This window comes from Nomascus leucogenys, chromosome 25, assembly GCF_006542625.1.
Source record: "Nomascus leucogenys isolate Asia chromosome 25, Asia_NLE_v1, whole genome shotgun sequence".
NCBI classification, from domain to species: domain Eukaryota; kingdom Metazoa; phylum Chordata; class Mammalia; order Primates; family Hylobatidae; genus Nomascus; species Nomascus leucogenys.
In genome coordinates this window covers 29,810,645-29,821,615 of record NC_044405.1, presented here as the reverse complement: position 1 = coordinate 29,821,615, position 10,971 = coordinate 29,810,645, and the positions used below count along the sequence as shown (strand labels likewise).

The following is a 10,971-nucleotide window of genomic DNA, read 5'->3' as shown; positions in this document are numbered from 1 at the left end:
TAACTCAAATGAAGCTTTCATTGTAGGGGTTCACCAGAAATTTGAGCAGGCAGAAGAAAGAATCAACAAACTAGAAGACAGGTCAGCCTGTCCAGCTTGAGAAACAGAACAGCAACAACAACATGAATGACGAAAAATGAACAGAACCTTCAGAGACCTCTGGGACACCATCAACCATACAAACACACACATCATGAAGTCCCACAAGGAGAGGAGACAGAGGAAAGGGAAGAAAGAATATTTGAAAAAGTAACAGCCAACTCAACTTTAATGAAAACATTAATCTACACATCCTAGATGCTCAACAAACTCCAAGTAAAATAAACTCAGAGAGATCCACACCCAGACACATCATAGTCAAGCTGTGAAATGTGAAAAGCATAGAGAATTCTAAAAATAGCAAGAGAGAAGGGACTCATCTCATACAAGGAATCCTAAATAAGCTTAACAGATGACTTATTAGAAATCATGAGGCCAGAAAGCAGTGGGATGACATATTCAAAGTGCTGAAAGAAAAAGACTGCCAACCGAGAATTGTATAATAGTATAGCTGTCCTTCAGGAGTGAAGGAGAAATTAATACAAATAAACAACAAAATAAAATGATAAAATATAAATAAGATTATATAAATACCATGTATTAGATACAAAATTATATATATTAAAAATTCTAAATATAAATACAATTATATATGTGTGTGTATACATGCTATATATCAATTTTTTTAAGTTTTTAAACAAAATCTGAGATAATTCATCACTAGCAGACCAGATACTACAGAGAGGCCCACAGGCTGAAATGTAAGGACACTAGACAGCCACTTACATCAACTTGAAGAAATAAACACTAGTAAAGGTAACCATGGAGGTCAATATAGAAGACGGTGTGAATGTATTTTTTTAATTTTAATCTTGTATGCTTAGACATAGAGTTACCATATGTGTTAAGCTGTTTTTATGGAGCTATAAATACCTGAGACCAGGCCATTTATAAGAGAAGAGGATTAACTGGCTCACAGTTCTGCAGGCTGTACAGGAAGCATGAGGGCTTCTTCCTCCAGCGAGGCCTCAAGAAGCTCTTACTCACGGCAGAAGGTGAAGGGGGAGCGGGTGAGTCACATGGTGAAAGCGGGAGCAGCGGGGTAGGGGAGGTGCCACACATGTTTAAACGCCAGATCTCACAGGAACCCAGAGTGAGAGCTCACTCTTCACCAAGGGGATGGCTCAAGCCATTCCTGAGGGAGTCACGCCCGTGACCTAAACACCTGCCACCAGGCCCCACCTCCAACACGGGGGAACGCAATTCAACATGAGACTTGGCAAGGACGTGCATTTGAACTATATCACCGTATAACCCTGGAAGTCTACTTCTAGGCTGATACTCAAGACAACTGAAAACAAGTCCACACAAAACTTGTGAATCAATGTTGTCACAGCATTATTCATCATAGCCAAAAATCAGCCCAAATGTCCGTCAGCTGATGGACAGGTTAAAAATGTGGCCCATCCTCGAGAGGCACGAAGTACTGACGGGTGGAACGACACGGAGGAGCCTCAGAAATACCCACCATGCTGCTGCCCAGAAGAGGCAGACGTGGAAGGACACACGCTCTATGACCTCATCCATGGGAAACGCACAGAGGCAAGGGCTGCCAGGGGCTGGGAGGAGGGGGCACAGGAGGGCCAGCTGTGGGGATGGTGTTTCTCCCGCGGGCGGTGGGCCGGCTGACCCTGGCACTGCACCACAGTGGGAGTGGACCAGATGCCACTGAACTGCCTGGACTTTCAAGGGGTAAATTCCAAGGTATGTGAATTATATTTTAATTTAAAAACATTGTGTGAGAGATCATTTTTGTTAAAGATGCCATCTATGCTTAAAAGCCTGCACCAATGCCAGGCCATACCACGGTGGGCCCTGGTGCCCCCACCCAGGGAGCAGTCCAGCTGCGAGCCCAGGCCGATGGGGCCAGCACGGATGGGAGGGGGCGTGGAGGGGCCCACAGATGCTGTGGCCCAGCCTGGTCTGAGAGGGGCCACCTCTGTGCTGGGGCTCCCGGGCACCCACCTCCCGTGGCAACTCCTGGCTCCGGTCGGCTCCCAGCCCCTCTGTGGCTTTGGAGACCGAATCTGCCTGCATCTGCCATTGATTTCCAATTCCAAGGATGTTGTGTTTACAGTGTAGTGAGATGGGTTTGCGTTTCTGCAGGAGATTCTAGAAGCCAGACCTCGGAGTGGGGGAGGTGCTAGGCCTCCCTCCCACCTGGGTAACCCGACCATGAGCCTGGGGAAGCTGGCTCGGCACCCCCAGCCCTGACCTCTCCTCGTGGGCCTGGCACGGCAGGCTTTGGGCACAGCCAGGACCCCCAGGGCCTCAGTCTAGCCCCTCATTTTCCAAGGAGGCAACCGAGGCCCAGCCAGGCTTTCAAGGCCGGGCAGAGCCAGCCTGGAACTCAAGTCCCCAACTCCCAGTCATGGAATGTTATACAAGAGGATTCTGGCAGCCAACCCTGACATCTTTAAAAATGATCTTTCTGGCCCTTAACTACTGGGGCAGCACAGTTCCTCAGCTGTCTGTCTTTGTGCTGGGCTGTGCCTGGCTTTGCCTGCAGCTATCAGTTCTATTTTGTACGCTAGGAACAAGGCCAGGGCAGCCTCTGTGATCCCCTCGAGCTGGCCTGTCTTCCCTGACCCTTCCCTCTCGGCCCCTGGCCTTGCTGTAGTCATGTCCATGGACACCTCCTGCCCACCCTGGTGGGCACCACTGTGTGGACACAGTCCTGGGAGGGGTGGGGGGCACCACTTTGGGAACTGAGGGTCTGAGCTCTGCCCTGTCTTTGAGCCTTTGTTTTCCTTGTGTGCAGACGAGGCCTCCAGCCAGGTCCTCTCCAAAGTCTCGGCCCCCTGCCTGGTGCAATCTCTGCCTGACGAACCCAGCCCCCCGAAGTGCTCTCACTCCTTTGAGTCTCATTTTATTAACAGGGGGCTGTTCTTATGGAAGGTCCCACACCCATTGTCTTAGCTGACCCCACAGCAGGGAGGTGGGGAGGGCAGGGATCTTCTGCCCACTCTGAGGACAAGGAGACAGCCTGGAGGAGGTGGCTGGAGGGTCTGGCTCCGTCCCTTCCGCTGCGCTTGGGCCAGGAGCAGGATCCCAGCTGCCCGACTACCCTGTAGGCCACACCTGGAGGATGCTGTCACCCGTGAGTGCCCTGGACCTGGGGCGCTGTCCTGGCACTTGGCACCCCTTCCGGATGAGGGGGCAACCCAAGCAGGCACCCAGCAGGCAGGAGACAGAGCTGGGCCTGGCACCAACCTGGCTTCCTTCGAGCCTTTACGGGTCCCGGGGGCACCTGGGAAAACTCTTGAGTTGGGTTTTGGTAGCAGGAACGGGCCAGGCCCCACATCCCAAGCAGAGGCCGTGGGGACTGGGAGGCAGCTCGCTGCCCTAAGAGGGCGGTAGTGGGGCCCCAGGCCCAGAGATGAGCCGCGTCCCACCCCACGTGATACACCCCTGCCCCTGCACGCGGCAGGCCCCTCACAGGGCTCTACTCCAGGGCGTGTGCTGGCGGCTGGGGAGGCCAGAGAGGATAGTGGTTCCATGGAAACGGGAGAGTGGACACTGTGTCCAGGGCGCCGGTCCCAGCCCCAGGGCCGGCGAGGTCAAGGTCTCCTTTCTGGGCCTCCCTTCCACTAGGCGTGACCCCAGGAGGTGGTGTGAATGCCCGCAGGGGCTGTTCTGATCAAGTCCACTCAGCATCTCCCTGTCTGTGCATCAAGGGCATGCCAGCTGGCAGGGCACTCCCTGCACCTCCACACAAACCGGCATCTTCTTCGTCCTAACTTGAGTGGCCTCCAGCCCCTCCCCAGCTCCCTCCCCAGCTCCCCACCCAACTCCCTCCCCAGCTCCCTCCCCAGCTCCCTCCCTAACCCCTCCCCAGCTCCCTCCTCAGCCCCTCCCCAGCTCCCTCCCAGCCCCTCCCCAGCTCCCTCCCTAACCCCTCACCCACCCCTCCGCAACACTTCCCCAGATCCTTGCCCCACTCTTCCCCAACCCCCTCCCCAGCCCCCCTCCCTGACCCCTCCCCAGATCTTCCCCAGGCCCCTCCCCAGCCCCCTTCTCAGCCCCTGGGTGTCAAGGCTGTATCGCGGCCTCTTGCGAGGACAGAGCAGCTGGCCGTGGTGCTGGCTCTTGGACTTTCTAGAGCAGCTCCCTGGAGGCCTAAGGGGGCTGGGGCAGGTGCAGACACAGGTGTTCAGCCCCCGTGCCCAGCCCACTCACAGGAGAGTTAGCAGGGCAGACGCCAGACCCCAGGCAGGACTGACTACGGGCTTGGGACAACACTACCTGGAGGGGCAGCAGCCCCCAGGTGAGCAGAGCTGACTCAGTAGCTGCATGGGACGCTGGGCCTCCAGCCTGGCGGCATTCACACCTGGCCATCCTGGCAAGCTCAGGGCTGAGACCAAGTTCTGGGGGTGCAGAGCAGCGCCTCCAGGCCTGTTGCCCCCACTCAGCATCTCGGGATCCACTGTCCCAGCATGGGTGCCCTGCATGGGGCCGGTCCTCCCGGGACCTCCACGCAGGGACATGGGCTGCCAGACCCACCCCCTGCTGCTGTGGCTGGATCCAGGGCCGCCTTCCTCTGCAGGCACTCATGGGCTGGGGGGTGGGAGCAGGAGCCTGGGGAATTCAGGAGACCCCGATTGCAGTTCTGGTTTAGCCGCAAACCAGCTGCGTCCTGGCCCCTGGTGGCCACATGGACGCCATTCTCTCAGGCGTGTGGGGCTCCCATGTCCACGGCTCCTGCCCGGATGCCCCTCCACGTCTGTGTACGTCCCTGCTGCTACCAGGCCCCCCGCTGAGCGAGAGCGGCCAAGGCCCAGCCTCAGAGCCCACGCTGCCTCCCGGCCTCTCCCGCCCCACAGGCCCTGGCCCACGCTGGTGTCCATGCTCCTGGCTCAGAGCTCCGCCAGCCCGTCCTCCCTGGCTTCCTGCCACTCTCTGTGTGTGAGTCACTGGGCAGGAGCCACCACGCCAAGAAAGGAAGCCGATAGGGTGGAGAGCATCCTCGGTGTGTGTCGTCAGGGGCACCAGCCTGGCCACCTACCGCCAGTCCCCGGGGAGGAGTGACGGAGGGCTTCTTCTCAGGGTGCACTTGGAGTCACAGACACCCCGGGGCAGAAGAGCCATGAGCGCTCGCGGGGTCCAGGCTTCGGCTTGCGCAGAAGCTGAGGCTGAGGCACCGCGGAAATCTGCAGGGTCTGGTTTTGGATCCGATTTATGTCTCTGCTCTGTCGCCAAAGTTTTGCCTTTTCCGGAACGTTACAGAAATGAGGTCTCACGGGATGCGGCCCGTCTGGCTTCCTCCACTTAGGCGCGCTTAGGACTCGCCTGTGCTGCGAAGGACCAGCGCCTGCCTTTTGCCCCCAAGATCCCACGGTATTGGGGGGCCACAGCTGTTTTATCCCCTCGCCGGTGATGGGCACCTGAGTTCTCTCCAGTGCGTAGGGGGTTACAAACCAGCGTCTCTCCACATCCACTCCCAGGCTTTGTGTGAATACAGGTTTTCGGTTAATTTGGGTGCACGCCCAGGACAGGTTTCTGTTGAGCCCTGGCTCCCCTGACTGGAGGGTCCGCCCGGACAAAGGGGTGGTCACGCTGGAAGTGCTGAGTGTGGGCGAGGAAGTGCAGCAGCCTCAGCAGCAGTTTCCAGAATGCTCTTCCTTGGCTGGCAGAGGCAGCTTGCTGGGAACCCGAGGCTCCGCAGGTTTTGCGAGTTTGGTAAGAAGGCGTCACACGTGAGACGCACAGGTGCCTGCAATCACTCGTCCTCTGCCGCAGCAGCGAGCAACTCCCTGACCCCGGAGGTGGGGATGGGCGGGGCCAGGCCACGTAACAAGCAGCCCTCAGGACTTGCGGCCTTCCCATCCGTGCTCCACGCCCAGCATGGGTGCCTGGAGGTGTTGTCCTCGCTGTGTTAATGCCCATGACCCAGGAACTTGGGGGAGAGATGCCAGCATGGCGCCCAGGATGGAGTTCCTGTGGGGCAGCCTGCGTGGGGCACCGCTGTGACCCAGGAATGGACTGAGAGCCACCAGGGCAGGACCATGAGCACCGTCCTTCTTGGGTTTCCTGTGGAATTGGGGGCGGGGGTCTGGCCAGTGAAATCTCCAGCGCCAGGGTGCCCATCCGACGCCTGGCTGCCCGTGTGCAGTGTTTGCCAGTTACTGTGGTGTAAATATTCCTGCCTGGCTGATCTCAAAGCAAAGCGCTGAGCTAAGCTGCACACAGTGACTCAGACGGCAGCCCCAGCCCCTGTGCAGCAAGGACTCCCTAAGGACTCTGGGCAGAGTGAGTTTTAGGGGTGCAACAACAGCTGTGAGGTCCCTGGGGCATCCTCCAGGCCACCTGCCACCAACACAGCCCAGCCTCTCCGTCCTGGAGGCCCCCGGTCCTGCAGAGCCACATGATGTTTGTCTGATGCCGTCTGTCTTCCAGCTCTGCTCTGAGGCCTGACCGTCCCTGGCCTCCAAGTGTCTGCTGACTGAGAGCTCCAGCTCCGAAGAGGTGCCCGGTACCTGCTGAGCAGAGGGACCTGAAGGAGCAGGTGCCTCTTCCTCAGACATCTGCGGTCACTTCACAGTGAATGAGGCTCCAGCCAGGTGCCCTGAGAAGTGGCCAACACCCTACCCAGGAGGAGACCGCACAGCCACGGCCAACGTGGGGCTCGAACTCAGGGCTCCAGCCTCCAGCCCTGTCCTTTTCCTTGAGTAGGTGTGACCCCCACAGCGGCCTCTCCGCATTGCTTAGGTGGGGAGCACATGTGGTGAAGACGGGCAGCCTGCAGGTGCCTGCTACGCGTGGGGGCCACGGCCGATGGAAAGCTCAATCATGAGTGAAAACAGAGAAAGTGTTTCTGAAAATACAACAAGTCAGTGGGAAATTAATTTATCCAAAAGCAATTTAAAGCAGCCTTGCAGGAACACAGGTCCACACTGGCAAGGCCATCGCTCACCTGTGGGCTGTGTCTGTCCATCCACTCAACAGATTCATGAGCCTCTGCCCGGCACCATGCCCAGCCCAGGGGCGCCAGCGTGGGTGGGGTGGGGCTCCTGACAGATTCCTGTGGGCAGTGAGGGCCGAGGTGCTGAGGTGCCAGGCAGCCTTGCAGCGACCACAGTTCTGCTTGACCCTGCAGGGGGACGTTTGCGCAGAGCCGCCGTGCTGCCCGGTCGGGGGTCCCAGGCGCTGGGCACGCCCAGGACTGGCCCCACGGCCAAGATGGTGCCGCACAGCCTGGCCTTTTGTCAGGTTCCCGGGATCCACACAGACGCGACCCCCAACCCTGCACAGAGCCCCAGAGCCCTGGAACCCTGGCTGGCAGAAACAGACAAGAGTGAAGGGTTCCTATTCCCCTTTTCTCTTCTGAGACCGGAAGGGCCCCCTGGGCTGCTGTCTGGTGAGCCGCTGCTCTGCACGGGGCTTGTCTTGGGCGAGAGGTAGGCAGAACTGGCCTGGGAAGCAGCTCTGGCCACGCCTCGCCCACCGTCTTCAGGGAGCCAGGCCCATGTTACCAGCCCTGTTCTCCTGGGAGAGGTAGGGTGGCACATGGTGCCTTCTCCAAGAGGCTCCTGGCACAAAGCACAGAAGCTGCTCCCCCTGCGAAGCTCCCAGCCCAAGGCGAGGGGACAGGGCACCATCCTGCCAGGCTCCCTACGAAGGTGAGGGGACAGGGCACCATCCCACCAGGCTCCCTGCCAAGGTGAGGGGACAGGGCACCATCCCACCAGGCTCCCTGCCAAGGTGAGGGGACAGGGCACCATCCCACCAGGCTCCCTGCCAAGGTGAGGGGACAGGGCACCATCCCACCAGGCTCCCTGCCAAGGTGAGGGGACAGGGCACCATCCCACCAGGCTCCCTGCCAAGCCCTCTGGAGTGTGGATCAAGGACTGTGGTATGGGCAGAGGCTCCAAGGACATGTGGTCCAGGTTCCTGTTTCAGATGAGGGAAACTGAGGCCGGGGGGGGTCCCCAAACCACTCCCTGCAGGGTCAGAGGTTGAGCTCAGCCCGGCTGAGCCCCCGCTGCTTGCGCACCTGTCTCTCCCCGTCCCAGGGAGGCCAGAAGGTGCCTGATGGGGCCCAGGCCAGGGGACCCCTTCCACCCTCAGAAGATGGGGACTGGGGCACAGGAGGTCCAGAGGGGGCAGACCAGAATCTGGCTACTGTCCCTGCTGCCAGCCCATGGCCTGGTGCGGGGACAGCTCCACATAGCAGGGACAGCGAGGGTGTGCAGGAGGGAGGCCAGGCTGTCTCCACTGCCACCACCACTGCCTGAGGGACGCCTCTACGGCACAGCATTCGTGGCCCTGGGTGGGGTGGAGGGAGAGCCAGGCATCAGGCCAGCAAGGCATCAGAGTCCACACAGTGCTGGCGTCTGAACCAGCAGGGCTGTGGGACCTGAGCAGCCACGTGGCATCATCTGCCACAGGCCCGGGCCTCCCCTGATACCGCGGCCACTGTGGAGGCTGCAGTCTGGTGCCACCTCCCAAGGGGGAGCTTCAGCCTGTGCTCCCCCTCCTGGCCATGAGATGGGCCCAGGGCCTGCCCCACACAGCTGGGTGTGCTGCCTCAGGCCCAGCCCACCACTGAGGGAGAAGCAGGAGGCCCACACAGCTGCTGCCACTCAGCCCCGTCGGCTGCTCCCCCGCAGGGCTGATGTGAGCAACCCCCATCGCCGGGGGAGGAGGAAGCGGCCCGTGGCCCAGCTCCCAGAGCTGCAGGGGCATCAGGATGGTGGCTCCCTCCCGCCTGCTGTGGAGGCGGCCCTGAGGCCTCGGCCTGGCCCCGCCCTGCCACCCTGCTCAGCCCAGCAGCAGAAACAGGACTCAGGGCCCCATCTCCGAGAGCAGGAACAGAGCTGGCATCGGGCCGAGCACCCCCGTTCCCAGTTGCTCAGGGCTGAGCAAATCACAGCTCTGAGCAACTCTGACCCTTGGCACCCACCCTCCTCCCAGAGCACCACAATTCCCGGGGCACCCACCTTCCTCCCCAGCGTACCTACCTTCTTCCACGGGGACCCGCCTTCCTCTAGGGATACCCGGGTGCCTTCCTCCCAGGGCACCCACCTTCTTTCCAGGAACCTACTTTCCTCCTGGGGCACCCGCCTTCCTCCAGGGGCACCCACTATCCTCCCAGAGTACCCCATCTTCCTCCCATGGCACCCACCCCATCTTCCTCCCATGGCACCCACCCCATCTTCCTCCCATGGCACCCACCCCATCTTCCTTCCATGGCACCCACCCCTTCTTCCTCCCATGGCACCCACCCCACCCACCTTCCTCCCAGTGGCATGAGGCTCCTGGGGAGCTGTGTCTGCGGGGGCAGCATGTCCAGCCTGTGTCCAGTCCTGGGCAGGGAGTCTCACGATGGCCTCCAGATGCACCTGCACCTGCCCAGCCAGGGTGGCCTTGACCAGGCCGTGCAAACACCAGGGCCTGGCCTCTCCCACATGGGGTCATCTGCTCACCCAGGGAGGGTTCGAGGCTCACCCCACAGCCCCTTCCTCCTGCCACAGGGAACAGGGGACCAGGGCAGCCTCCAGAGCAGTCCCCAGGGTGCAGGCGGCCCAGAGCCCCCAGACCAGCCCCAGCCCCAGGCTCCTGGACCATGGCCGGAAGGGATCCTCCCGCTCAGGGCTAGAGATGCCTGGCCTGGCACCAGCTGCTCAGCCTTCTCCAAGGCGCTTTAAAAAACACCCAGCAGCAGCACCTCATCCTCAGGGCACCTGCAAAGCTGAAGACGCAGACAAAAAATATAGGGTGAGACTCCTGGAGGCGACAGGGCTGAGCTCGTGCCCTGTGAGCTCTTTCCCAGGTTACAGAGCTGAAAGGAGCCCAGGGACCTGGAGGAGGCTGTGCCAACCGCTGCCTGATGGCTGGAGGTTGAGGGGTCAGCAGCCGCCAGCCTGCCCACGGGCACTCAGACCCACGACCAGCGGCTTCTGGAGCAGGCCAGGCGGAGGCAGCAAAGCCCCCTCTTGGGGTCTGTTTCTTGCTTCCACCCAGAGCCACTCTGGGATCTTTTTGATGTGCCCTTGGATGCCCTTGTTCAGTGAGGGGGGCAGGCAGGGGCAGGCAGAACAGACCTCACCACTGAGCGGCCCCCAGCGCTCCTCCCCAGCCTCCTGAGGACCTCAGAGGGGGGCCCTTTCTCTCCCCTGCATCTTGGCCAATGGGTCCTGCACTGGAGCTGGGGCCTTGGTCAGACTCCAGGGGCCTGAAAGTCTCCACCTTCCCCACTGAGGCTGGGAAAGGAGGCAGGTGGGCCTGGAGGTTCGGGCCGGGCTGCTGCTGGGCGCCTCGCTGGCTCTGCACCTACCTGCCCATGGTGCCAGCTGCCCTGCCGCTGCATCCCCAGGTCACACATACTGGGAACCCCATGTGGCCGCCCCTTCAAGGTTTGCAGAACCTGTCCCGAGCCCCCCGCTTGTCTTTCCCAACATGGGTCCCCTGTGGAGGGTGGGCTGGGACCCTGTATTTGGCTCCTGTTCCACAGCTTGCCCCGGCCGGCAAGGGCTGCAGACTCTGCGGACAGGCCAAGCTTGCCAGAATCACTGGCCCCATGCAAAGCCAACACCCAACTCCAAAGGGCAGCAAATCGCCGCAGGCACAGAGCCTCCTTTCATCTCTGCAGCAGGGCTGAGTTTAAAAAGCAGATTTTCTACACAATGTCCTACGCGAGTCTCAACAGAGCTCCGGCCACGACCTCCAGCTGCCTGCAAGCCTGCATCTTCCTTTGGGGGGCTTCCCCCCTCGCCCTGCATCAGGGCCCAGGCTTGAGGGGTGATGGAGGCAGGTTCCCCTGCAGGCGGCTGTTCTGGGAGCAGGTGCCCGAGGCAGAGGCCATGGCCTCTGGGCAGGTGGCAGCTTTGCCCCCACCAGAGCCTGCAGCCCTCACAGCATCTCACATTGCCC

The 10,971-nt window shown here is 60.4% G+C and overlaps 1 long non-coding RNA gene across 1 annotated transcript; it reads left to right on the top strand.

The window, feature by feature from the left end:
* Positions 1 to 1,519: 1,519 nt before the first annotated feature.
* LOC115833174 lies at positions 1,520 to 6,941 on the top strand. Its single transcript, XR_004028621.1, has 2 exons — positions 1,520 to 1,803; positions 6,496 to 6,941. It is a non-coding gene; the product is annotated as an uncharacterized LOC115833174 (long non-coding RNA).
* The last annotated feature ends 4,030 nt before the right edge of the window (positions 6,942 to 10,971 follow it).